The 27,511-nt window shown below is 38.0% G+C and overlaps 1 long non-coding RNA gene and 1 pseudogene across 1 annotated transcript; both read left to right on the top strand.

Moving 5' to 3' along the window:
* Positions 1–9,623: 9,623 nt before the first annotated feature.
* On the top strand, positions 9,624–19,184 carry LOC116134228 (annotated as a pseudogene).
* A 5,796-nt stretch (positions 19,185–24,980) lies between these two features.
* LOC116134203 lies at positions 24,981–25,571 on the top strand. The gene is made up of 2 exons (XR_004128696.1): positions 24,981–25,098; positions 25,298–25,571. It is a non-coding gene; the product is annotated as an uncharacterized LOC116134203 (long non-coding RNA).
* The last annotated feature ends 1,940 nt before the right edge of the window (positions 25,572–27,511 follow it).

Genomic DNA, 27,511 nt, shown 5'->3' with positions numbered 1-27,511 from the left:
ATTTGAGGCGCAATTAATGCACTGAGAGAGATATGGCCGTCGTTTAAGCTTTTCAACTGGAAAGGTGAAAGTCTGACTTCATCCAGTCGTTTCGCTCACCCTTCCTCGCTGATGAGTGACACGTGGCCAAGATCAACGGTAAGAAACCTTTACCGTTCGAACATCGTTTCAATTTCAGGAAATCCAAACGCCGATCCACGCGCTATAAAAACCACAAATCGTTCTCAGGCAATGTTACCAGAGCCTTTTTCAAAGAGAACAAAAGATTTTCGCAAGCCAAGAACCTTTGTCTTCCAGACTTGCATTTTTCCGGCATCCAAAGCAGACACTGTCGTTGTACTTTGAGAGGTAAGAGTTTTCTTGACATCATCTCATTTTTTCCATGAGCTAATGGCGTTGGTCTTTCGGTAACCCATCGGAGACTAGTCGTCTGCGTCGGGTTCGAGCCGCCATTTGCTAGGGTATTTATTTAGGATTTTAAGGGAGTTCATTTCCTCCCACATCATCGTACAATATAGCGTACAGAGACCAAATAATCCCTCTGCTTGTCACTTTTGCAGACTAGCAAAATGGACCCCTCAAATACTAGACCTGAGCAGGGAACCAGCTCGTCCCCGCATGGTGCTCCTAGCGTCCCTCTTAAGGTTTTCTCGGTACTCACCGAGGAAGAGCTTGAGAGGGTAATAAGCCAATTTGGCATCGAAGTGGACATGTTCCACAACCTGATGCACTCGTCGCAATACCCAGCAAAATGCTTGGTCGTGATCTCCAAGGAGATCATCAAGGGTGGAGGACTTATCCCCTTGCACCCTTTCATCAGGTCGTTTTTGGACCACTTTGGGGTCGCACCGATGCAGCTGACCCTGAACGTGTACGTCATTGCTGTTGCAATGTACATCGCATGCCGGGAAAATGGACTGGGAGAACTGACAGCCTTGGAGCTCAGCTGCTCGTATTATCTGAAGAAGAGCAAGGACAAGGATTCGTATTACTTGTCCAGGCGACCTACTATTGCTGACAGGATACACAGTTATCCCAGCAACGCGGGGGCCTAAGAAACGAAGTTTTTCTTCTTTCGTTATGATGGCTATTGCCGCTTCCAGGATCCGAGTAGGCTTCTTTCTCTTTGCTTGTATTTCTGTTTTGTATTTGGCGAACTCATTACGCTCGAAGCGCGTTTGCTCTAACGACCTAGTTTTTCTTACTTGACAGTTAACAAGACAACTGAAATAGGGCTACTTCACGACAGAAGAAAAATCTTGCAGTTCGGCTCCCTTCCTAAGGACAAGCGCGACGCGAGGACACTTGTGACAACCGCGAATTTGCGAAAGTACGGTTTCTTTAACGCCAACGCGTTGTTAGAGCCTCCACCATGTAAGTTTCCCTAACCAATCCTTTTCCTGGTCGTGGAATGCCTTCACTAACCTTACCTTGCATGCAGCAACAACCATGCCACCGAAGGAACCAGAGCAACCTCGTCAAAGGCCCATCAACTTTCCTCGTACGAAGAAAGCTAAGGCGGCTGAAGCTGCACGAACAGCCTCCTAGGTTGAGGGCGCGACCGCGAGCCAACCAGCGCGACCTTCCAGAACATCCCAGCCACAGTCGGCAGAGGATGCACCAACGTGAACCACGAAGGTCGCCCAGCCGTCGCCTGCTCGACCAAGGATAAAAACCATGGCTCAGCGGAAAAAGAGGAAGTAGATTCAGGCTAAGGAATCAGAGACTGAATCTGAAGGCGAGCAGCCAAAGAGGTCGCAACCGAACGCAAGCAAGTCGGGCAAGGTGCCTATGGACTACACGACGGCTGTTGAGGCCACGAAGAAGGGTCCCACAGTGTTGGACTCGCTGGAGAACCTGCCGGAATACCTGCAGCCGGTGGTGTATGCCCTGCTGGAATGCGAACTTTTGAAATCTTTCGAGCAGTTCGCAAGTTCCAGCGAAGTGGACCTAATGTCCACATCGATCCAGCATATAAGCAAGGTGAGCGAACTGTCCTCTGCGAGGACTTAACTTCTTTTGATTACCTAACTCTTTCTTCTTTTGTTCGCAGGCTCTTCTTTCCATGAGAATGTCCATGGAAAAGGCACAACTGGGAGTTGCGAAGGGAGGTGCTACCCTGCAGGAAGAGAACGTAGTGCTTAAGCGAAACTTGGAAGCTATCGAAGCTGTCTCTCAAATCGGCGAACAGTTATTTGAAAGAAAGAAATGCGGCTCTTCGCACGGTAGATTTCCAGAAAACGCAGCTTGAGAAGCAGGGAGAGGAGATAAAGGAGCTGCAGATGACCGTATCCAGATTCTCCAGACTGGCCGGGGAGAAGGACATGGAGCTGAAAGCGACCTCCTTGCAGGTTGCGTGAGCAGAAAAGGAGAGAGAAACCTCTGAGAAGCTAAGGCAGGCTCTTGAAGTTGAACTTCAGGACAGTCAAGGGAAAGTTGCTTCTTTGACAGAAGAGCTCGAGGAGAAGGCTGCCAAATGGGCAATTGACTCCATTTATGCCTTGCGACCAAAGAATCCTCTTCTTGACATGTCCGACCTCCCGGCAGACTGGCAGGAAACACTCATATCCATGGTTCGAGAGGACGATGAAGCGGCGGCCTTCCGACCAGAAGGTTTCAGACACGCAGCGGACAAACCCCCAGCAGACCAACCCTAGACGAGGAGGTTGGCCCTGTAGGGGCTAGCTTAGGTCTTGTAATCATGTCTTCTTTCCTGCTGTACTTCATAGTAATGAAATACATTTTGCCTTTACAGTTTTCTATTCGCTTGATCATACATGAGTTCTTTTCGATCGTTTACATTCATTGAGTCAAAGATAACATAACTTATTCACACGAAATGGATTATACATGGAGATTGTTTACAAACGCTCAAGATAAAAACTTTACAAAGAAATGACTTACAAAAATCAGAAATTAATTTACAAGGAAAGCTGAGTTCGGAATTACTGATAGTATGGTCGAAGATGTTCAGCATTCCAGGCCCGAGGTACCTTGGAACCGTTTAGCCTTTTGAGATGATAAATCCCAGGTCTGATTACTTTATCAATGCGGTACGGACCTTCCCAGTTCGGCCCTAAAACTCCCGCACTTGGTCCTCTGGTTCCGAGGAGAACTTCTTTTAACATCAGGTTGCCGACCTAGAAGTCTCTTCGCCTGACCTTTGAATCGAAGAACTTTTTCGTGCGTTGCTGATAGGCTGCTATCCTTAGCGAAGCCTTGCTACGATGTTCTTCAATAAGGTCCAGGCTCGCCCTTATGAGTGCTTCATTATCGGCCTCATTATACAATCTCTCCGAAGCGAACCAGTTCCTACCTCGATGGTGATCATTGCTTTGCACCCGTATGTCAGCGAAAAGGGGGTTTCCGAGGTGGAGGTCCTTGGAGTTGTTCAGTATGCCCATAGGACTTCGGGGAGGTCGTCGGCCCAATTCCCCTTAGCTACACCAAGTTTTGCCTTCAGAGTATGCTTGATGGTTTTGTTGACAGCTTCAACTTGGCCATTTGCTTGCGGTCTTGCCACAGAGGCGAATTTCTTATGGATGCCCAGCTCGTCACAAAACTATTTGAATTCCTCATTGTCGAACTGCTTTCCATTATCTAAAATGAGGGTATGAGGGATTCCAAAACGGCACACAATATTCCTGAAAACGAAGTCCTTCAGCTTTCTGGTCGTGATCGCGGCTAGCGGTTTGGCTTCTACCTATTTAGTGAAGTAATCTACCGCGACCACGACATATTTGACTCCCCCTTTTCCAACTGGCAAGGGGCCAATGAGATCAATCCCCCACATGGAAAAAGGCCAGGGGCTAGTTATAGTCACCAATTCGTGGGAGGAAGCTCGCGGTATGCTTGCGAACCGCTGACATTTATCACATTTCTTGACAAAATCGTAAGCGTCGTCTTGAATTTGGGGCCAATAGTACCCTTGACGAACAACCTTGTTTACAAGAGATCGTGCGGCGGTGTGATTACCGCAGATCCCTTCATGAATTTCCTTCATAATATAGTCCGCTTCTTCGCTGGTTACACATCGAAGGAGAGGGGCACTAAATCCTCTCCTATACAGCTGGTCCCCGATGAGAGTATAGCAAGCAGATCTTGTTCACAGGACCCTTGCCTTGACCTTGTCGTCTGGCAAGATTCCATTCTTGAGGTATAGAAAAATGGGAGTCATCCAGGAATCAGAATGAGTCACATTCATGGCCTGTTCGATCGGGCTGATACTTGGGGTTTCGAAGAGCCGAACAGGAATGCTATCTGGTCCCTCTGAGTCCAACGACGAGGCTATCCTTGCCAGGGTGTCCGCCACAGAGTTGTTGTCTCTGGGAATCTAGATGACCTCAAAATGTTTGAACGGCTCGAGTGCGGCCTTGGCTTCTTTCAGATGATGGACCATGTTCTCTTCCTTGGCTTGATATTCCCCCAAAATTTGGTTAGCATGGAATCGCTGTACACACTGGTCGTGGTTGCGCCCATTTCTTTGGTCAATTGCAACCTGGCGAGCAGAGTTTCGTACTTAGCCTCGTTGTTGGTCGCTTTAAATCCAAACCGAAGAATGCCATGAATACAAGCCCCTTCAGGGCAAGGAGACTGGCACCGGCCCTTTTTCTGTTCGATGACCCATCGACGTAGAGACTCCAAGTCGATAGGTTCTTAATATCTTCCTGAATGGCTTCGTCAGCAACTGTCTGCCCTTTTATAATCGATCTCGACTTATACTTAAGATCGAACTGACTTAATTCCATGGCCCATTTAAGTAGTTTACTCGATGCTTCTGGCTTTGGAAGGACTTGTCTGAGTGGGTAATTAGTCATCACATGGATAGTATGGGCGTGGAAGTAAGGTCGTAGCTTTCTGGAGGCGATCAGCAGGGCATAGGCTAATCGCTCTATTTCTGGATACCGCATTTCGGCATCTGTCAAGCGCTTGCTCGCATAGTACACTGGCCACTGCGCCTTTTCCTCTTCCCGAATCAAAGCTGCACTGGCTGTGAACTGAGAAACGGACAGGTACAGAAGTAGGATTTCTTGTGGAAAAGGCTTGGACAGGAGAGGTGGTTTCCCGAGGTGTTCTTTTATGCTTTGGAAAGCCTGTTCGCATTCAGGTGTCCACTCGAACTTCTTGTTGGCCTTTAGGACATTGAAGAATGGCAAGCAGTGATCTGTTAATCTTGATATGAAGCGACTAAGTGTCGCTATTCGCCCGTTCAGACTCATGACCTGCTTTTTGCTGGTCGGGTTTTCCATGTCGAGCAGAGCTTGAATCCTCTCGGGGTTTATTTCTATCCCCCGCTGGTTAACCATGTACCCCAGGAACTTTCCTGATGACACTCCGAATAAACACTTGAGAGGATTCAATTTCATCCCATACAGCCGGAGGATGTCAAACATCTCAGCGAGATGCGCAATGTGCTTTGAGGCGACCTGGGATTTGACTAGCATGTCGTCCACGTAGACCTCCATTGTTCTTCCGATCTGGTAGGAGAACATTCGGTTAACCAATCGTTGGTAAGTCGCGCCAGCGTTTTTTAGGCCGAAAGGCATAACTTTGTAACAATACAGCCCTTGGTCTATAATGAAGGACGTATGCTCCTCTTCCGGCCCATACATCAAAATTTGATTGTATCCCGAGTATGCATCCATAAAACTAAGCAGCTCGTGCCCGGAGGTGGCATCCATGAGCTGGTTAATTCTTGGCAGGGGGAAGCTGTCTTTAGGGAAAGCCTTATTGAGGTCGCTAAAGTCGACGCAGGTTCACCGCTTGCCGTTTGGCTTCTTTACTAGGACCGGGTTGGCAACCCAGGTCAGGTAGAGTGCCTCTCGGATGGACCCATTTCGGAGGAGGTTGTCCACTTCTAATTTCAAGGCGGCATACTGCTCCAGATCCATTGCTCTTCTTTTATGGCGAATTGGCTTGGCTTCACTGTCGATGTTTAACGTATGGCAAATGATGTCCGGGCTGATCCCGACCATATCTGCATGTGACCAGGCAAATACATCGATATTTTCAACCAGGAAGCTTATCAGCTCAGACGCGACCTAGGGGTTGAGATAGCTTCCAATTCTTAACACTCGACTCGGCTCTTTTGGATCAACTGAAACCTCGAACAGATCCTCACCGGGCCATTGGGAGGGATTTCTTGGATTCGAGGGTCTATATTATCCTCTGTTGGGCCAGGCTGTGGCTCGACCCGGCTGATCGTCATAGTTTGGCGAGGCATACATCGCGAAATGCCCTTTCCGCCATCTGTACTGATTTTATGTAGCAGTCGCGAGATGCGCTTTGCGATCCGCTCACTTCCTCTATCCCCGTTGGAGTTAGGAACTTCATCTTGAGATGGTATATGGAAGTGACTGCCTTGAAGCTTCTCAACAGAGGTCGCCCCAAGATTCCATTGAAGGCCGATGGGCAATCTACGACCAAGAATTTAGTAACCCTAGTCACCTCGTCGTAGTCGCCGAGCGTGACTGGGAGCTGGACCGTTCCTTTGGGGATCAGGTGGTCCCCTGTAAAGCCGTAAAGAGGGATTGAAGCGGGCTTCAGGTCGGCCTTGTCCAAGTTCATTCTTTTGAAAGCAGTCTGGAACAGGATGTTCACAGCGCTTCCGTTGTCCACGAGCATTCTGTAGACATTATGGCACCCTATCAGGGGTGTGATCACAAGAGCATCGTCATGAGGATGATGCAAACGAGCTGCCTCCTCATAGAAGGCAATTGGGTCCTCCTTTCGAGCCTTTTGTGGTCGTTGCGATATGCTCATCACCCTGATCGGGTCGTGATGGGCTTCGCAAGCTTACGTTTCTTGTGCGCCTCGCGTATTTCCTGCGAGGTGCGGTCCTCCAAAGATTATGTTAATGCTGCTATACCCACTGCGATCACGACGCTTTCTTCCTTGTTCCTCTTGGTTCTTCCCCTTTGCAGGAGCGGAGTCGTCAATATACTCCTTGAAGTGCCCTTTCTTAATGAGCTCTTCGATTGCTTGCTTTAGAGCTCGGCATTCATCTGTATGATGCCCGTTGTCCCGATAGAAGCGACAATATTTTTTATTATTTTTGGTTGTCACGGGAGTTTTCATGGGTTCTAGCTCACCGAGCAGACTGGCCTCCTCGGATTTATCAAGAATGGCCGATACAGACACATTCAGTGGAGTATATTGAACCCTGTCGCGGTCGCGACGAGGAACAGGAGCACAGGATTTCTTGTGCTCGTAGCGGGGTTTCTTCCCTTTTCGCTGTTCGTCAGCGTCCCCTCTGCGATCAGTTCTTCTACTTTTCCCCTGGCCAGACATACTGCTCGATGCGCCGGGGTCACGACGGCGTAGCGTCGCCAACGAATTTTCTATTCGGAGGTATTTCTCCGCAAGATTGTAGAATCTTGTGAGGGAGACATCGTCCTCAGCTTGTAATTCCTTCCACAGGTCGGTTTACGGGTGAACCCCGGCTATAATGAGAGTCCGAACAGACTCTTCAGGAGTATGAGCCACTTTGTTGAGTTCCTTATGGAAACGGTCAATGTAAGACTGGAGGGATTCATCCATTTCTTGCCTTATGTTGCTAAGGTAGCTCAAAGGCATTGAAAACTTCCGATTCGCTTGAAAATGCCTGAGGAACGTCGTGCTCATCTGAGGCCGCGAACTGACCGACCCTACTGGGAGCGACCTGAACCATCATTTGGCATAGGAGGTCAATGTTACTGCTAGACAGCGGTATTTTGCCAAGTCTGAGACCTGGTGGAGCTCCATCAGGTCATTAAATTCATACAGATGATCCTGCGGATTGGAGTTTCCATCAAACGCCCGCATGTCGGGCATCTTGAATCCTGGCGGGAGTGGAGCGACTAATACCTCAGGAGAGAAGGGGGACGTAGATGCGACTTGTCCCTGCTCATTTTGTTGGGCCCTTAGCCTGTCTAGAGCTCGCTGTAGCTCTTCAATTTGAAGCAACGGAGCCGCTTGGAGGTTGCTTTCACCCACGCGAGTTCGATTCTCGCGGTTACGATTGAGGAATGTCTGGAGGTCTGACTCTTCTTCACCTCGGCTGGCGGTTCCAGCCACTCTCGACACATGTTGACTAGAGGCGTGCGATGGCGATGAGAGGTGTGGGGTATTCTCACAACCGTCGCGGTGGTAAGAACTGCCCCGCGAAGTGTGGGACCTTCTCGCACGATGGCGACCAGGATTGGCTTGCTGACGGTGATAAAAATCGACTCGTCCAGCACTTTTATGCGTATGTACCTGCAACGTGGCGTGGGACAGCTCAGGCTACGTCTTTTCACCGAGTCTCAGTGAGACTGGTATTCTGCTTGGGACGCGGTCGGTGTTTGCTGGCCCTTTGGAGCCCGTGGGCTTGCTTTTTGCCACTTGCTTACCCTTTCGCCCTCGCGCTGTAGTGCTTGTGGCACGGGCTATTTCCCTTTGTCGCGCTTTCGCGCGACCTGCAGGCGTTTTTTACGGTTGTACCGCCGCAGCTGACTTGGATGGCGCGCCTTGGTCCAAACGGTCTAACCTTTGGTTGACCGTATGGAGAGTATTGTCAAACCTCTCCAGGTAGCTTCTTATAGCGGGGTCAAGCTATGAGCTTGATGGGATGTCTCCCACAGCATTTTGCAGGGCTGAAGGTTTTTTGGAAGAGGTATCCCCCTGAACTTGGGGGGAACCTTGAGTGCTCTAGTTGGTTTGCTCATGTTCTGGCTGGCGGGCCATTTGTTGCTATAGGACCGGTAGGTTGGAGACTCTCCTGATGAATGATGAATACTAAATCAGGCCCTCCTTTTGGTGCCAAACTGTTGATGCGGGATTTTGCACCAATGAAACGCACGTGTGAAATGTTGTAAGGACCTCGAAATCACATGTGAAAGTAATGGATATGAGATAGTAAATACAATGGAGATAGTTTTTAAAGTGGTTCGAATGCTAAGGTAGCAAGTCCTACGTCCACTGATTCTTGTATTGATGATAGGGGTCAGGTCGCTATTAGCTGACTGACTTTATAATGATATTACAAGGTATCAATTGCTAAGAAAAGAGAGAGTAATTAATCTAGTGAAAAATGTGCGAATCCCCCTAATGAGAGATGAATTCTTAATTTATAGTCAGATGTCTTGAGGCAATCATCACTAAATCTGCGAGTTGGTGGGATTATCCGTGTAAATCCTTCTTTATGTCACATTGCCCACCTTCTAGAGTGATTTACGCGATTTAGAGCAGGGATTGGACACGTGGGAGCACCACAGCCTCCTGACTAGCCTGACGCGTGCCCACTATCCTAACAGACGCAGACGGTGGCTGTTCCAATGATCTGACTTTTGCGGGCTAAAGGGTCTTGACGTCAGCCCTTATATTTTTAGGCGTAACAAAATTCAATACGTTGGGGTAATAGTAAAGTTTTTTAACTTTTTGAAGGGTAGAAATTTCATATCGTCATTTGTGTTAAAAATCTAAACGGAAATGGAGGTTAGGATAGAATTTTCCATACCCATGGGTGTTTTATATTTTCCCAAAATTGTGGGGGTTTTCTGTAATAACGCCCATCCTGCTGAAACACCATGTCGTTTAGAGTGTTACTGTTTATACATAAACTCGAATGATGAACCGGCGCGTTCAAATAAATGAACCAATGCGCATGTTGAACGTGCGGTGGCGGCAAAATCACTTTTTCATTTCCCTCACATTCTCGCTTCTTCTACCTACTACTCAGCTAAATACAAATAGCTAATTTGAAGGTGTGAAATAGTTTTGTTTATTTTTTTTCTCTTCACGGTATTCGAAATGGAAGAATCAACTTCACTAGTTTGTAGTCTTGGGATTTTGGAGAAGCTCAATGACAATTCAATTCAAGAAATTATCAAAAGCTACGGCGGTTTCTGTACCACCACAGAATCTCTCCTCAACGGCGCCGGTGATCTCTCCGTAGGACCCGAGTTCGTGTTGCACGTACACTCTCTCTGCAAGCACGGCCTCCAATCTCTTGTTTGTGACCACTTTCTTCTCTCTTTAGAGGTATCCAATTCAACCCACAACTCTCACCAGCTGTAATTGTTTTATCAATCTACATGTGCAAGACGTGTTTATTGAACTGATTTGAATATGTTAATTAACTGTTAAGATCTTGCCATGTAGAAATTTTGGTGATTTTAGGGTTTCAGATGTTTCAAAAAAATTGATATGTAGCTGTATGTGTTGATTCATGACAGCAAGCTTTTGAGAGAATTGGCGTGACAAATTTTTGGCGGCATTTTGATTCATACAGCAAAGTTGGAGTGGTACAGAAGAATAATTCCTCTGTATGTAACATACGCGGTTTAAAGATTCTATTCTTAGTTATTTACTAGGTATTTAGTGTCATAATTCTTGCTAATAAAACGCAGATTTATGATGACGATGTTCAGCTGGTGTTATGTAAAGCTTTAGAAGAAATGTCTTTGGAGAAACAGTATCAGGAAAAGTGTTTGTTTATGCTTGTTCATGCTTTACAGTTACACAAGGAAAGTATGTTTGAGGGAAAACAAAATGCAGATTCAGAAAGAGCGCATCTTTTCGCTAAATATCAGTTAATGGTATCTTCGGTTCTTATGGCTAGTCTTCCTCTACATTTTCCAGGTATGTGTATTTAAAATGGTTTATTGGGTTATTGTAGGTGTGGATAAGTACGTTGATCTAAAAATTTGTAGATAATAAGTACTATTACTTGAGGATTCTGTTTCTGCTTTGTTCTCCCCGAATCTGTGTTTCTGGTAATGTTTTGGTAGTTAAAGTTCAATGAAGTTCTTTATGATGTCCACAGAGATACTCCATAGGTATTTTAAGGGGAAGCTGGAGGAGTTAAGTAGAATCATGGATGGTGACTTAGAGGGCAAAAATAAATTTCAAGATAAAGACAACATGGATTTAGATGAAAAAGGTAAACACAGGACAGGTGAAATGGATATTGATGAAAGCTATAACCATGGGAAATTTTCAGAGAAGAACAAATTGGTGAAGCATATTGGGAAGGTTGTTCGTGATCTTAGAAGTCTGGGATTTACATCTATGACTGAAAATGCCTATGCTTCGGCCATCTTTTCTCTTTTGAAGGTTCACACACTTTTTATTATGCATAGATGTCTGGTGTAGTTTATTCACTTTATTTAAGTTTCATTGTCCTTTTGTTATCAATATCATTTCTGATGACCACTTTCTACATTGATGTACTATAAATACTTAATCTACTAAGAACTACTTTTTCTTCTGACATGCATATCATCTTTATTTAATTTATATTTTCATTTTCATATTGGATAAAGTATGTTTCTTTGTTTGAATGGCAGGCTAAAGTTCATAATCTGGCTGGCGAAGATTACAGGAATTCTGTTTTGGAGTCCATTAAAGGGTGGATAAAGGTTCTTCTTAGCATTTTCTCACCATATATTTGGGGATTCTTAACTGCATCACCTTAATTATTTGTCTTTATAGTTTGAAGTATATCTTTGAAATAATAAATGTCGTCAGCAATTCATGAAATTGGCTTTTACATTGTCAGTCTAGTATGTTACGTCATAGAGACTCATCAAGTCATTTTGGGTAATGTCATTCATTAGCAAAATGACTAAGCTCTTATTAAGGTATTTGTAAGGCTATGTTGTTTGATTGACCAAAGAGAGTAACATCATACCATACCTATGTTTAATATTTCCTTCTCCTTTTCATCCCTGTGCGCCAGTTCAAATAACTTAAAGGTGCTGATTTAAAAGGTTATTTATTCTTTGGTTTTCTTTATTCAGCTTCTTAAACTTCCATTTAGCATTGTCTCTAGTTAAGTGTATATTATCATGTGATGGTTTGATGACTTCTCTTCCTTGAGGTGCTTTGCACAGGTTGTACCTCTTCATCTTGAATGCACTTCTTGCTATCTTGGTGACTCATTGGTTATGATCTCCTTCATCTGGTCTGAAATCACCTTTGCTTCACACCTTTCTACTTGCTCTTCTGAAATTGACACTCCTTCAGAAGGGCTCATCAGATGGCAATTGCGGCTAGAGTACTTTGCTTATGAAACATTGCAAGATTTAAGGATAGCCAAGCTATTTGAGATTATTGTGGATTACCCTGAGAGGTAATTCTTCATCTAATTTCTCTCACAAATTTTAGCTGTAGTTAAACTATAGAAGATCCAATAATGGCTAACTGGTCTGGCATTATATTTTATTTCAATTGGGGGAGAATAAGTGCTGAGAACTGCATTCATTAGACTAGAACAAAAGTGCAGTAAAATGGGTGTAGTGTTTTATAACAATTACTTGAAGAACCCAATAAGTAATAACGGTTGTCATCATGTTAGTAAGAAATGTACACAGGACAGCTGTTGCATAATGGAACATCATTTTAAGTAACTATATTTGGCACTTGGATAAATTTTTCCATATAATTATTCGACTGTACTAAGTTGTACATTATTGGTGTAAATAGAGTTGAAATGATGAGTGAATTTTAATTAAAATTAGTTATGTTATTAGTTATATATTGTTATTTAGTGGCGTCATGTTTCTGCATGATGTGGTTAGGTTTGATCGTTTTCTTTTGCAACATTCATATGTTTATGTATTTGAATGGATTATATCTTGGTGGAAATTGACCTTGATTGGGCGAATGATTTTTATATTCTTTATGCTTGATGCCTGCCTTGCATACCACATGAATGCATTTTCTGTGGTAATTGTTACATTGTGCAATTTTTGCAATTTGCTGTAAACCATGAATAACTCCTTTTGTGGCACAAATTGGTAGCAGACAAAAGAAATCATATAATATGAGGTGTTTTCCTACCTCTCTATAAGCATTATATTTAGTCTTATCATATGTTGTTGGGCATTTAATGTATCAGAATTATTATTTGATTGTTGTGTTCTCCTGCCATGTAGACTTAAAGCAGTGTCTTGAATATACTGGACAACTTCTAAACTCGTGGAGTCTTTTATTTCTGCACTCAAGTATCGCTTGCTCACTGCGGGTGCCTCAACCAATGATATATTGCATCAGTATGTTTCAACTATTAAAGCTCTTCGAACTATCGACCCAACTGGTGTTTTTCTTGAAGCAGTTGGTGAACCAATAAGGGACTACTTGCGGAGGAAAAACCATAAAATGTATTGTAACCATGCTTACTGATGGGACTGGTGGGAATCCAAATGGATCTGCAAATACTGGGGATAGCCTTCTTGAAGAATTAAATAGAGATGAAGAAAATCAAGAGTTGCTGGCATTGATATGATTTCAACTCTGATGCAAGCAAGCATGGATCAATGCTGCATGGTAATGTTGCTATCATTACTGTATTCACAATTGCTATGTTATTAGGCTTTTGTGGGTTATGGGGTCAATATTGTTCAATTCAAGCTTACAAGACCGAGTATACCCTATTACATCACTTACATGTTTTTCTGCACGAGCTCTGCATTTACAGCTGGGAGCCTGACCCTGTAGAAGCTGACCCCTTGAAGGGTAGTCGGAATCGAAGGAAAGTGGACATACTTGGCATGATTGTCAGCATAATTGGTTCAAAGGATCAACTTGTCAATGAATATCGTGTTATGCTGGCGAAAAAACTTCTGAACAAATCTGATTATGACATTGCTCGGAGATACCACTTTAGAACTCCTCAAGTAAGTGGTTTGCATATCAAACATCTCTAGTGCTTTTTTATTCAATTTGTGTAACTGGGTGAAGTCATGTTTTAGTTTTGTTGTGATATGTTCATCCCTGGACCACTTAAAGTGCATTATTTTTTGTATTGTCATTATCCAGATACATTTTGGAGAGAGCAGCATGCAGAAGTGTGAAATTATGTTGAATGATTTGATTGATTCAAAGAGGACAATATCAAATATTATTAACCGCTGCCAAGCATCTCAAACAGGTAGTTTTGTATTTGTAAAGAGTGTTGCCTATCGTGGAGCTTTTGGGGCTCCCCTTGTGATGATTTCTGAAACACCAAATTGTTTAATAATAATAAAATGGATAAAAATCTTTTGAATTTTCTGAGTACTTCAGTGAATGTATTGTTAGGTGCTGAGCTGGGGAGGATGCAGTATCTCTGGATTTCTTGATGCGACAATCATATCACAAATTTCTGGCCTCCAATGCAGGTGTAGATAATTATAGTTCTTACAATGATCTCAATCATTACTTAACTGATAAGAAATATATTACAGTTCCTCATGATGGGAAAGGATAGAGGTATGGAAAAAATGTATTATCTTAAGCTGTTGTTTTGGGGGGTGGGGGTAGGGGGCTTGAAATAACAGATATGGCATCATGGCATGTTCTAGAAGCTCAAGGCGCATCAAGACACCTTCCATGGGTTCCCTGGTGGAATTAAAAATTATTCATTCGCTTAACTGATTGACAACTCCACTGCAATCTTATCTTTGCTACTAAACTTCTTCTGCAATACACTTTGTCTTGGCTCATATGAATTCAGCATGTTTGCATTTTTAATCTGCCATTCACAATTTCTTTACATTTCCGACAAGATTTTCGGCAACAATAACTTTTCTATCTAAGTATGTCCTTTGCGCTTTACCTGATCTTTAAGAGAATTTCAGGATGAAGCCTTATTGTACCTGAGCCTGTTAACAAGCTTTTTTCAGATTATGCAAAAAGGTTTAACGAAATCAGACCCTCGTAAGCTACTCTGGAAGAATCTTGGTACAGTAAGGGTGGTTTCCTCATATTTATACAATGTTCAGTGATGCCAATATGAATGATTATTTTTATGGTTTCTCCATTGTTTAAACCCGGAAGAAGCTTTTTTCCAATAAAAATTCACTCTTTTATCATGGGTATGCTGTTTCAGTTGGAGTTGCAATTTGAAGATAGAACAACGCTTGTTCACGGTTCTCCCTTACATGCTGCAGTATTATGCAATTTCAGGAACAAAAAAGGTAACTTCAGGAATTATCTTCATTTACTGTGTTTTTTGCTGATGAATTGATAGTATGACATTGTTATTCTACTGTCAGTTGGACTTCTAAGAATCTTGCTGCTGCTGTTGGGTTACCAGAGGATGTACTGAATAGAAGGATAAACTTTTGGATAAGCAAGGTTTGTTTAAGCTTCTAATATATTTCACAATCTAATTTTACTCTGTTAAAATCCCCTCTTTATTTTTTCTTCTTTTCTCTTCTTAGACCTTGTATTTAGCTTTGATTGAAACCCCTGCCTGATAACAGTCAAGTTGAAGAGGATACATACTTTCAATTAATTCTTTTTTCTCAACTAGGGTAAAAGTATCTTATTCTCCTGTTAGACACTGTTAATTTACTAGTTAGCTTCATTTCCTGACACTTCACATTATAACTTGAATACTAAAGGTTACTCAATCATTTATTTGATTTTTAACTCAGTAGAAGTGTGTACTAGAAGAAGGTTCTTATCAGTTTCACTGATTAAGGGTCTGCTTGGGAGTTTTTTTTTTCATTGGTTTTGGGGGTTTTTTAATTAGACTGGTTTTAAGGTGTTTAAAAACCATTACTTGCCAGATTTTTTATGGGCTGGTTTTGATTGGTTTAAAAACCCCCCAAAACCAGTGTAGTGTATTTTTGAGGAGTTTATAAAACACCCCAAATCAGGGTGTTTTGGCTGGTTTAAAGATTTTATCCCAAAAAAACCCCTTTCCACTAATAATCCCTTTGCTGCTTAAAAAAAATCCCTTTGCACTATTAATCCCTTAGCTGCTTAAAAAAAAAAGTCGCAGAGCCTTTTTGTTTGGTTCTTCCTTCTCCAGCTTCTTCGTCTTTTCTAGCTATAGTCTTCAAAATAATTAGTTAGTTCACTTTGATTTATTGACAGTTTTATTTAATAACTTCCAAGAATGTGATTTACTTTTCATTCCTTCTATCTCAGCAATGTAACATAAGTCTTTAATTGGAAACAGTTGCTGCAGACATCCAGTCTCATGAAATTCTCAGTTTGATGCAAAACAAATGTTAATTTCTTTCCTTGAAATAATTTATGTAGGACTGGCAAATTTTGGTCATGATGTGGTATTGTAACGGGGGATTGTGACTTATATCATTGTGTGATTGGGAATATTCATTTTTATAATTATCAGATTGACCAGATAATGTACTTATTTAAGTGGAGTAAAAAGGATAAGTATCCTGGTCACTGTAGAATACAATTTTCTACAATTTGAGGTTTCAAAAATAGGCTACAGTAAATGGAAGAAATTTATGTACAAAACAAAGTTTTACGATGAAACATATAGTTTATATAACATATGAAAATAGATATCTAAACCAAAAGAAAACAGAGGATATAGCAAAAAAGAGAGTATTTTAACTTTGTTTGGTTGTGTTTGTGTGAAGAAAGCAAAAGATAGACAACATTGTAATTTACTGATTTGTACTTCTCTTCATTTAAATGTTTAAGTTGAGGTATTTTTATGGGCATATATGTAAATTTATCATTTAAAAAAACTGTCAAAACCGTTGGAAAATAAACCCCCAAGCACAGGTTGGATGTTTTAAAAACCGCTACTAAAAACCTCTCAAAACCGCTATGATGGTTTACCCTCATAACCTCTACCATAAAACTCCCAAGCAAACCCTAAGGGAAGCTTTCTTCATTATCTGCTTGAGTCCATTGGCATGAATCTTCATTTTTGGTCTTGTGATCATTGTGATTTATGAATCATCTAATTATTCACTTCAATATAGATCCAATTGTATATCTCTTCACCATAACTAGGTGGCAGTGCCCAATTAGTACTGAGCTGGCTTTTATGGAAGCTTCACTAACACATATGAAAATTTCCAAGAACTGTAAGTAAGGTGGTTAATTAATAACTTCTTACATCCAGGGAATCCTTTCAGAATCAGTGGGTACAGACTCTAATGATCACATATATACGCTAGTGGAAGGCATGGTTGACAGTAGTAAGAATGGTGGCAATAGTGGGAGTTGCGAAGAGCTCCTAGTGGGTGATGATGAGGGAGAAAGCACTGTTGCCTCAGTTGAGGATCAAATACGTAATGAAATGACTGTATACGAGGTAGGTGATTTGATGCAAATATTCTTTATATGCTATTGTTGTTACAAACGATTGTTGTGATATATATATATATGGTAGAACTTCTCTATAGTGATATTCTATATAGGTATAACTTCTATGTAATCATACAAAATTCTGATCCCAACTTGGGTTAATTATAATTAAGAATAAACTCCACATCATAATAAATTATAATTAGTCTAGGTCCGGAACTTGCCTCACATAGTAATAATTATTAGTATATTGCAAAAAATATATACTATGCTACATTAAAGGTTTAAGATGAAATAAAATATTTATTCAAAATTGTTTGAGACATTTGAATTGGTTGAAGATTGCATGGTTTATGTTATAGTACAATGTATTTATAGAATTTACATTGAGAGAAAAACATTAAAAAGAATGCAAAATTTTACACTTTTAAGATGACTTTGCATATTCCCAACACTACATAGATACATATACTAGTTTTTTGAAACTATGTATATCTCTTTTATCAATGTCTATACCTTGGATTTGACATGCTCCATTAATTAATTATTAATGTAGTGTATACTTTACCTCCATACCACTTGCATTAAGAATAATTAAGTTAAAATCAATAATTTTTGTAACTACACCTCTATTAAATTATAACTTCCTCATAGTAATAAAATTAGTTTGATATATATATATATGTTCATGATGATTTATGATTTTCATTCTCATATAAATTGGAAGCATGGACTTAAAAGATAAACTAGCCATTTCATCATGGCTTATATGTCCTTAAAGACTTACGCGTATATAATTATTTTTTTTCTGACTCATTTAAGTTCAAGTAATCTATCAAGTTGAATAGAAAGTTCTTCACATGGCACTCTCATACTGTTTGGTAAATTTTGAATTTGGTTTGGTTGTTACCTTGAGGCAGGATCAGGGGAAACTTTTTCCCAATCTTCGTGAAATTCTTCAATTACCCTTTAGATTCCAAGGACATTTTTAAGTTCCAAATATTTACTTGATATTTGCTGGTAAAATTTATGCTAACTACACCACTACTCATGGTCCTATCTCTCACACCCCCTTCCACCCGCTACTCCAACCCAGCCTCCTGCCCCTTTCCAGCTTATCTTTAGATTCTGGCTCTGCCTCAGCCCACATCATTGCCACATCAATTGTAGCACTATGGCAGTTGCCAGCCCTATGCTGCACTTAGAGTCTGCACATATAGAGAAATGATTGCTCTGAGAATGTGAAAAACAAATGATAATTTTATGAGCTGGATAATAGTATGGTCATTTAAGAAAATATTGAAATATAAATGAGCTCAATTGTACTTTGCACATTTGAACTTCTCCATTTTGACTATTGTCAAACCTTTCTAAGTCATATCCGGTTTATTGTAGAAATTCATCTTGGGAATGCTCACAAATTTTGGTAGCATGGCATTAGATCGAATTCACAATACTCTCAAGGTAAGAATGGTTTTGACATATCCTCATAATCAGAATATCAAATAAATTCAATTGATAAATTACAAGACACATGTTCCAGATGTTTTGTGTAGCTGATCCTCCTTATGATAAGTCACTCCAACAACTGCAAAGCTTTTTATCTGGACTTGCGTCTGAAGAGAAGTTGGAACTTAGAGATGGAATGTACTTTCTGAAGAAGTAATTAAGTAAAGAATTTTATTACATCCAAGTCCTGTTGCACAGGTGAGATTCTTTGAGAGAACTTTTGGTCGTAGATTTGAAATTTCTCCTCCTTATCTCTTTAATTATGAGAAAGATATTGCGTTGATGAGATGGCTATACCAAGGGAGTTTTTGGTTGTCACAGACTCTTATGGTAGAGGTAGCTTTCTGAGGGCAGGGCAGCTTCATGGCAAGCTTGTGTTCCCAGTATTTAGTTGGGATGGCCTTTTTCATCAGTAATGACTTACGCGAGTTTGGAGCATTTTGGTGGCTTTCCATATTTAGTTGGAAGTATTCTCGGAAATACCCTAGATTGAAGAAGATTTCTTCGTCGTTTTTCTAACCGAAGACAATACTCGGAGGCACACATACTCAAGGATCCAGTGATTGACTGTAAAAGAAGCTTTCCGTGTTTTAAGATGCTGTAAATTGCTGTTTATGATGTTTCCCTCTTTAGTATTCAATTAGTTCAACTTTACAATTCAGAGGGGAAGGTATTATGCTGTGAATTGTATAATGTAGACTGCTATTTCTTATTGCCTCATCGGATAGACGGTAGTGTCTTCTCAAGACCACCTGGCCTCCGTCGCTTCAACATTGTTTTTGTATGATCTATTAGCTATATTTCTTGTTTCCTTGAATGCAAGTTTCTCCCCCAAGCAAATTTTTTGTCTGAGCGGCAATAATGTTGTATCAACAAAGGGCATTGCGGAAAGCATGGTGCATGTCAAAATAGGGGAAGGTAAATGGAGGATAACAAGAACTAAAGGTAAAAGTATATTTTGATTTACATGACATATTTCTTGAACTTGAATTCTAAGTTGTGCATAACTGATGTGATGCGACTTTAATTTGGAAATATTGTGGATAATATACTAGCAAAGTAAATGACATGACAATTTCACATGGAAAATATCAAATTTGTTACTACTTGACCAGCAAGGCAAGATTCTCAGGGGTCAAATGAGATTGTCATCAATTACTTTATCCAATTCGTCTGCATCTTAACATCAAAACTGTATGCCTCTATTTGTGCCCTAAAATCTCCGAAACTTTTGACATTTCTTGAAATTGCTAGATGCAATTCTCTCAGAAAAATTGTTCAGTTTCTAATCATCAGCCGTAGGGTCTCAAGTCGTTGCGAGAACCAGTCCCATTACTAGCTGTCTATTACTACTCAGTAGTCTCTTCTCTCCCTTTACAGTCGTAGGCTTGTAGCCCATTAGATGTATCAAACAAAGGGTTTTTTTTTTTTTTTTAAGTAACATTACACTCACTAATTTTCTTCCACTAACGTCACATGTCAGTTAACAATTCATCAATTCACATGGATTCCACCTGTCTAATAATGGGTCCTGTCTAATCAAGTCAATCACAAACTCCCACATGGGGTTAGTAAGAGGGATTAGTGAGATTAATATTATTGTTTTTATTTTCTTTTTAGTGTAAACCTATGTGCATTTGAACTTTTTGTAGTAAGTATAATAGTATATGTTGGTTTAAAAAATGTAATCCTAAACTCGTGTGTTTCATCCTTTTATATAGTGGTTACTTGGTTTTAGAAATGCGATCCTAACTCACGTGTGTTTGACCTTTTTTGTAGTGAGTACTTGTTTTAAATAATATCTTTAATTCAACCTTCAAATTTATTAACAATTTCATCAATTTAACCTCTAAAAAATATAAGAACCTCTCTACATTGTTGATAGATTTTGGATGTTATATTGATTGAATTCAGGTGAATAGTAAAAAATCATTTCCTTTTGACTAAATAGAAAATGAGTTTAAAATATCTTTAATAGTACTCTTTACTTTAAAAAGCATTTTTCATATAAATAAAAGATATTTTCATTAATTTATAAATATACAGAACAAAATTTTTATTCAAATTCAATGCAATCTTTAAATTTAATAAAAGATGTTCTTTATTTTTAAGAAAGAGATTTATTAGAAGAGAGAGTTAATAAATAAAATGCATAGAAACTTGTAGTTTATAAATTAAAATTAAGATAAAGAGTGAAATTTGATTATCTAGACGTGGAGAGTCAAACTCACTTTTTAATTTATATTTAAAGAATAAAGAGTATGTTGAATTCTTGTTTTTAATTTATGGATAAACTCTTTATAATAAAAAGTTTGAATCATATAAAGAGTTTTTTGGAAATGCTCTTAAGATTGCATTTTCAAAACCAATGAGTATCTCACTATAAAAAAGACCAATCGCTTAGGGATTAGACTCGCAGTTCTGAAATGAGTGGATGCTTATAAGAGAAAGGTCAAACACATCAAGTTTATTATAAAGAATTTATCGAACAAATGCACTAAGTTTTACTATAAAGAACCCATCAAACAAATAATGAAAAAAAAAAAATTAATCTCGCAACATGTAAAAATATAAGCTAACAGATATTGTACCATCTTCACAATTTACAATACATACAAACAATCAAATACTTCCAGACCAGATCCTATGGTAGAAAGATTAAAGAGAATAACTAGCTGAACTAGTTAGTAGCCATCGGGTCTTTTGAGATCTTTCGAGGTTAATAATGGCATTAAAAAAATAAAGAATAATAGCATCAAGATTTCTGTGGTCTTGTTTAACACTCTGAAATTTGTTATTCCGAACTGGGGAGGTGATACAAGATATTTACTTCATCTTACAATTGATTAGGACATATGCTCAGAAGTGGCTACAAATTGAGTTGTGAAATTCGTCATGTCTTATTTAGCGGGTTTGCTACGCTGTATAGGACAGGACAATATTTTCTAAGACATCACTAGTACTAAAGTTCCAAGACATCGGTTTTTTAATTTTTGAAAAACTGATGTCTAAAGTAGTTTACATCTTGCTGTGAAACCGCTGTCTTTTCTCAAAAGTATTAATTTGTAAATTAATGATTTTTTTCTTTCAATATTAATCTCTAGAACTGAATTTTTTTTTTCCTTTACACAATTTCATCAATGTTTATTATTGCAATTCCAAACATTCGAACTATAACAACTTCATACATTCAATAAATTCATTCAAATACCATAAGTTTTTCAATTCCAAAACAATTTATGATACACATCTAAATTACATTGATAACTAATATGACTAAGTTGTAATACTATTACTAACTCTCTAGAAATTGGCCAACTACATATTCTATGAGTATTCAAAACAAAATAAACAATTTTCATACAAGGCTAATACAAGTGAAAGGTCACAATTCCAATCCAATGTATACAAGAGAAGTCTTTCACATCGCATCTTACCAATTTCTTCTTGATTGTTGGCATCCATCCATTGATTAGCGTGCTGCATCATATATTGAACAAGAGAAATAGTTGAATTGAAGAACCAAACCAACTATGAAACTAATAATAAGACAAAACTTCAAATATAGTCATCCAAAATCATAACATTATCCAAGAAAACTCTCATGATGGTTATTTGAACCTCCACCCAAAATTTCAAATGGTATTAACGGAATATAAATTTTGGGTGGGAAAATAATATTTTGAAACTTTTTAGGTGAGGAGGGGTCATTAAGACAAATCTTGACTAGGAAAAAGTCGTTTACTCTTAAAAAAATGGGAGAAAATAACATTGTATAGACCTAAGGGGTTGGTCTGACAGTCAATGACATTTGCTCATTTCTTTGACTTTTTTTGTTCAAACTTTTAACCCTTACTTGATCATTTAGTTTTGTAGGGTGTTCAATGGACCTCAAAGATTAGTTGGGGTGTATGCAAGCCAACTTGGACACCCTGATTACCAAAAAATAAATTAATTAAAAAATAACATTTTATATAGGATTAATGGGTTATAACTTATAACAATCGGTCAAGAGATCATCAATGGATAATAGAGTTCTAGAAATGACATTTTTGTGTTTCATCAATAGTCAAGAATATGTACCAAAATTAACGAAAAGAAATACAAAAATGAAATTGAAAACTTCAGTTAAATAAATTAAAAAATAACATTTTAGACAGGATTAAAGGGTTATAATAGTCGATCAAGAGAACATCAGCAGATAATAGAGTTCTAGAAATGATATTTCTGTGTTTCATCAACAGTCAAGAATATGTACCAAAATTAACGAAAAGAAATACAAAAATGAAATTGAAAGTTTCAGTTTCGTAATCAATAAATTCAATTCAAACCACCAATGTCGATAAAAATTTCATCAACAGAAGTTCTGGAACATAATTGTACAAAATCCATGTTCTGCTTATCTACATCCATATTCACCACGACACCTAGGACTCGTGTAGATTCTTACTAAGCCAAATAGTAATACTTAAGAGTCTAATTATATATTGAATAATGCTATGTGCACTAACAAAAAAACCATACAATCTAAATACTAACTGACGTGACAGACTTTTCTTATTGTCATATCAATTTCCCCAAAAAACTAAAAAAAAATAAAATTCTAAATTCTAACCGTTAGTACTTGGATTAGTACAATTTGATTAATGCACATAGCATTACTCTTATACATTCTGTGATGGGTGTTAGAAAGATTTATACGATCATTTGAGTTCAATTGATTTGCGATTAAGGGTACTATGAAACATTTAATATATTACTTAATAGTTAGTTATTTCAGACTTTAGAGTCTCTTAATTTAATTGTTTTGTCACTCACCATATTTGCGCCTAGCCGCTGATTTCTTTCCCCGTACAACAGTGCGTGGACGTGGGACAATCAACTTTGGAAGAGAAAATATTTAAAGTCAGAAAATTAAATTAACTGGCCGTTATTTCAAGTAAGAAATAATCACATATTTCTCCAAAAACAACTCAAAATATTTGGTAAAACACATTTCAAAAAATAATTTATTAAATTAGATTATAAAATAACCTATTTTATGAAAGGATTTCAAAAGTGTATTTATATAACTTTTAGAATTCACAAACTACTTTTGGAAGTTTCAATTACAAAATCATCTTAAGAACAAACTTAAATTTTAAACCTTTTTTTTATAAATAAATCAATAAGATAATAAAAAATTTTAAATTATAAAAATTTATATATACATATAGAAGAGAGGATCTATAATCTTTAGGCAAAATCAATTAGTTGTTGAAACAATAAACGTGAAACCCTTTTTCTAACTTTATGAATCACTCTAAATACTATAGCCACCGCACTTTACCTCCACCGCACTTTGCTATTTAAACAGACATTAGTCTCTATGATTTTGGTGGTCAAAGACTCCGCGTGCCTCTCCACCTTAGTTTAAATAGCCAAAGCCAATTCACTTTACAAGAACCCGTCACTCAATTTCCTTTGAATTATGTATAACTTGAGAAGTGATGTGGAGTCTTTGACCATTCACTCTACATCATCCATTTTAGTTTCAGAAATATCATTTAAACCTTCCTGTATTTAGCTAACAAGGAAAAGTCGTGTCAAATTTCATTAACGCCCTTTAAAGGTAAAACTCATTTTATGCTTGTAATTATTTAAATATTAAATAGCTCAAGACAGAGGAGGTCGGGTTTTATGATACTCTTGAAAACTTAGAATGCATTTATTTTCCTCAAACCTCATCGGTTGGGATGAAAGTGTACTTTTACCTATTTTTAGAGTAATAATACAAGATGTACAAACTTTTTCACACAGATTGAAATGCATAAAATGAATGAATAAACGCATGTAAAAAGTCAATTTAATGAATACTCAATAATAATAGATATATAATATACTATCAATAAAATAATGTTGCAATATCAGTTTGTAGATGTAGGATATCACTCAAATAGTTATGAAATGATTATTAAAAAATGCTCAGAAACTTTTTAAGTTGTAATAAAATTTCATGATTTTGCTCAGTTTCATATTTTATAGAGTATAATATAATTCATTAAAACCTTTAATTATTTATTTAATTTGTTTGAAAGTTGAAACATCATCATAAGCCTACAAAGTCATAGTTTTCACATCAAGCTGGAAATAAATTACATTTGTCGGAAACAAGCTTTCAAATTCTTGGAAATTTATGATTTTCAACAACCTTGCCAAGTCAGAATCAAACGCCTCAGAAGTCTACAACTGAAACTGTAAGTTAACTTCTTGTTCACTTCAACAAGTCCATGGCTCCATGACATTGACAGCTAATCTCTATGTTGAATTTTCAAGATAGTGAAATCAGTGTGTTAGTTGTATGATTTTGTCAAGCATAGCTGGGATACTGGAAATTTAAGCCACAGCTTCTTTCTCCTACATATATGCAGGCAGTACATACCCTAACCAAGGTATTGTTGATAAACTAGAGAAGAACAATTATGGCAAGCAATATCGGTACCACTCGTTATCTTATTTGTAGCTTCCTCTTGATTATTGTCCTTTTCTTTACCCCATGGGCGGCTCTTGCTTCTAAGACTCTATACAGTTAATACTATTATCTTTCTCTTAATATCAGTGTTATCTCTCTCTCTCTTCTTTTGATATTATAATGATAGTGGTGATGTTGATGTTGATGTATATATTTCGAATTATAAGCAGTATCTCTATTACTAGCCTAAATCTCAGACATATCATCTTCTTTTTTTAAATTTTGTTAATTTATTTCGTTTGTGTGCTTTTACAGATGATTTAAATGGAAGAAAACTCCTACCGTTCGTTCAGCCGGTTAAAAGCGATCCTCATCATCCTGGTTCATCAAGGAGCCATCCTTAATTACATCGTAGGCACAATGTCAATATTAATTAATGGCATTATGATTTAAACTTGCAAATTACAATTTTATTGTAAGGTTTGTCATTTGTTATTAAGAGTAAGGTTTAGTTAAAAGTACAGAAAAGAAGGATCATTGTCATTGTATTAATTTAGGTACTGTAATACATTATCAATAATAATTGATATTTTAAGTATTATAACACATCATCAGTAATAAGTTATATATATATATATATATATATTTATTTATTTTACAACTCATGTTTAGTTAAAATATTGTTCTTGTCATGTCCCCTCCCGGGTTCTCTCTGCCCCATTGGATCCAGGCACTCCTATAGCTCGGGATCCCGAAATAGGGGTGATAAATTTTGAAAGCAAAACTGAAAACTGAAATTTCAATAAATCCAATTACAAAAACTATATCAGAGTGTTCTAGAGTTTTACAAATCATGCAGATAAGCATGTGTTAGTGGGCCAACCCAGACTGTAGTGTAAGCTTCGCAAGAACCTTGCACTCAATCCTGGGGGGAGAAAACATACTCACCGTAGAATATGAGATATTTTGGAGACAATTCGTGAGCTATGATACCTTTCCAAAAGCCTCATTGAGAAATAGGTAGTTCACAATATTACCTTAAAATGGGAGAAAATAACATTTTATACAGTATTAAAAGGTTATAACAGTTGGTCAAGAGAACATCAACAGATAATAGAGCTCTAGAAATGACATTTTTGTGTTTCATCAATTGTCAAGAATATGTATCAAAATTAACGAAAAGAAGTATAAAAATGAAATTGAAAATTTCAGTTTTGTAAACAATAAATTCAATTGAAACCACCAATGTCGATAAAAATTTCATCAACAGAAGTTCATTTATGGAACATAATTGTACAAAATCCATGTTCTTCTTATCTTTATCCATATTCACCACTTCACCTTGGACTCGTGTAGATTCTTACTAAGCCAAACAGTTATTCTCAAGAGTCTGATTATATATTTCGTACAGTCTGATCATACTTAAGAGAATAAAGGATTATGGAATGATTTATTCAAAAAGAAGAAAACTATTTTTTTTTTTTTTTTTTAATTTCCTACCTCACAGTTCGATAGCCAACTTGGTGGAGACTCTTAAGTAGACAACCATTTCTCGGTGGAGAATCGATTCGACGGTTAACTCATATGGTAATCGACGATTACCACTGAAATCACAACTCCATCGCTTCCGACGCCCACATAGAAGACAATCAGCCAGGGAAATCGTTTGAGTTCAATTGATTTGTGATTAAGGGTTCTATGAAACAATTAATATATTACTTAATAGTTACTTAATTCAGACTTTAGAGTCTCTTAGTTTAATTGTTTTGTCACTCAACATATTTGCGCCTAGCCGCTGATTGCCATCATTTCTGCATACAACAGTGAGACAATTAAATTTGGAAGACAGTAATACTACACATACAATATTTTCATACAACATGATGTGGTAAAAGATAGTTGGATGAAAGTTTATTTTTAATTTAAAATCAACTAATTATCTTTTGTCACATCATATTGTATAAAAAATATTATATAAAAATGTTTTGTGTAGTATTATGCAAAATATTTACAGTTAGAAAATTAAATTAATTGGCCGTTATTTTAAGTAATAAAATTATCACATATTTCTTCAGTTAACAACTCAAAATATTTGGTAAAACACATTTCAAAAAATAATTTATTAAATTAGATTATAAAATAACCTATCTTATGAAAGGGTTTCAAAAGTATATTTATATAACTTTTTGAATTCACAAACTACTTTTGGAAGTTTCAATTACAAAATCATCTTAAGAGCAAACCTAAATTTTAAACCTTTTTTTAATAAATAAATTAATAAGATAATAAAAAATATAAAAATTATAGATATATGTAGAAGAGGGGATCTAAAATCTTTAGGCAAAATCAATGAGTAGTTAAAACTATAAACGTGAAACCCTTTTTCTAACTTTATGAATCACTCTATACACTATAGACACCGCACTTTGCTATTTAAACAGACGTTATATGTCTATGATTTTGGTGGTCAAAGACTCCGCGTGCTCTCCATCTAAGTTTAAATATCTAAAACCAATTCACTTTACAAGA

Source organism: Pistacia vera, unplaced genomic scaffold (genome assembly GCF_008641045.1).
Source record: "Pistacia vera cultivar Batoury unplaced genomic scaffold, PisVer_v2 Contig284, whole genome shotgun sequence".
Classification (NCBI taxonomy): domain Eukaryota; kingdom Viridiplantae; phylum Streptophyta; class Magnoliopsida; order Sapindales; family Anacardiaceae; genus Pistacia; species Pistacia vera.
Note: the sequence above shows the minus strand (reverse complement) of the source record. Positions and strands in the feature narration are given on the sequence as shown.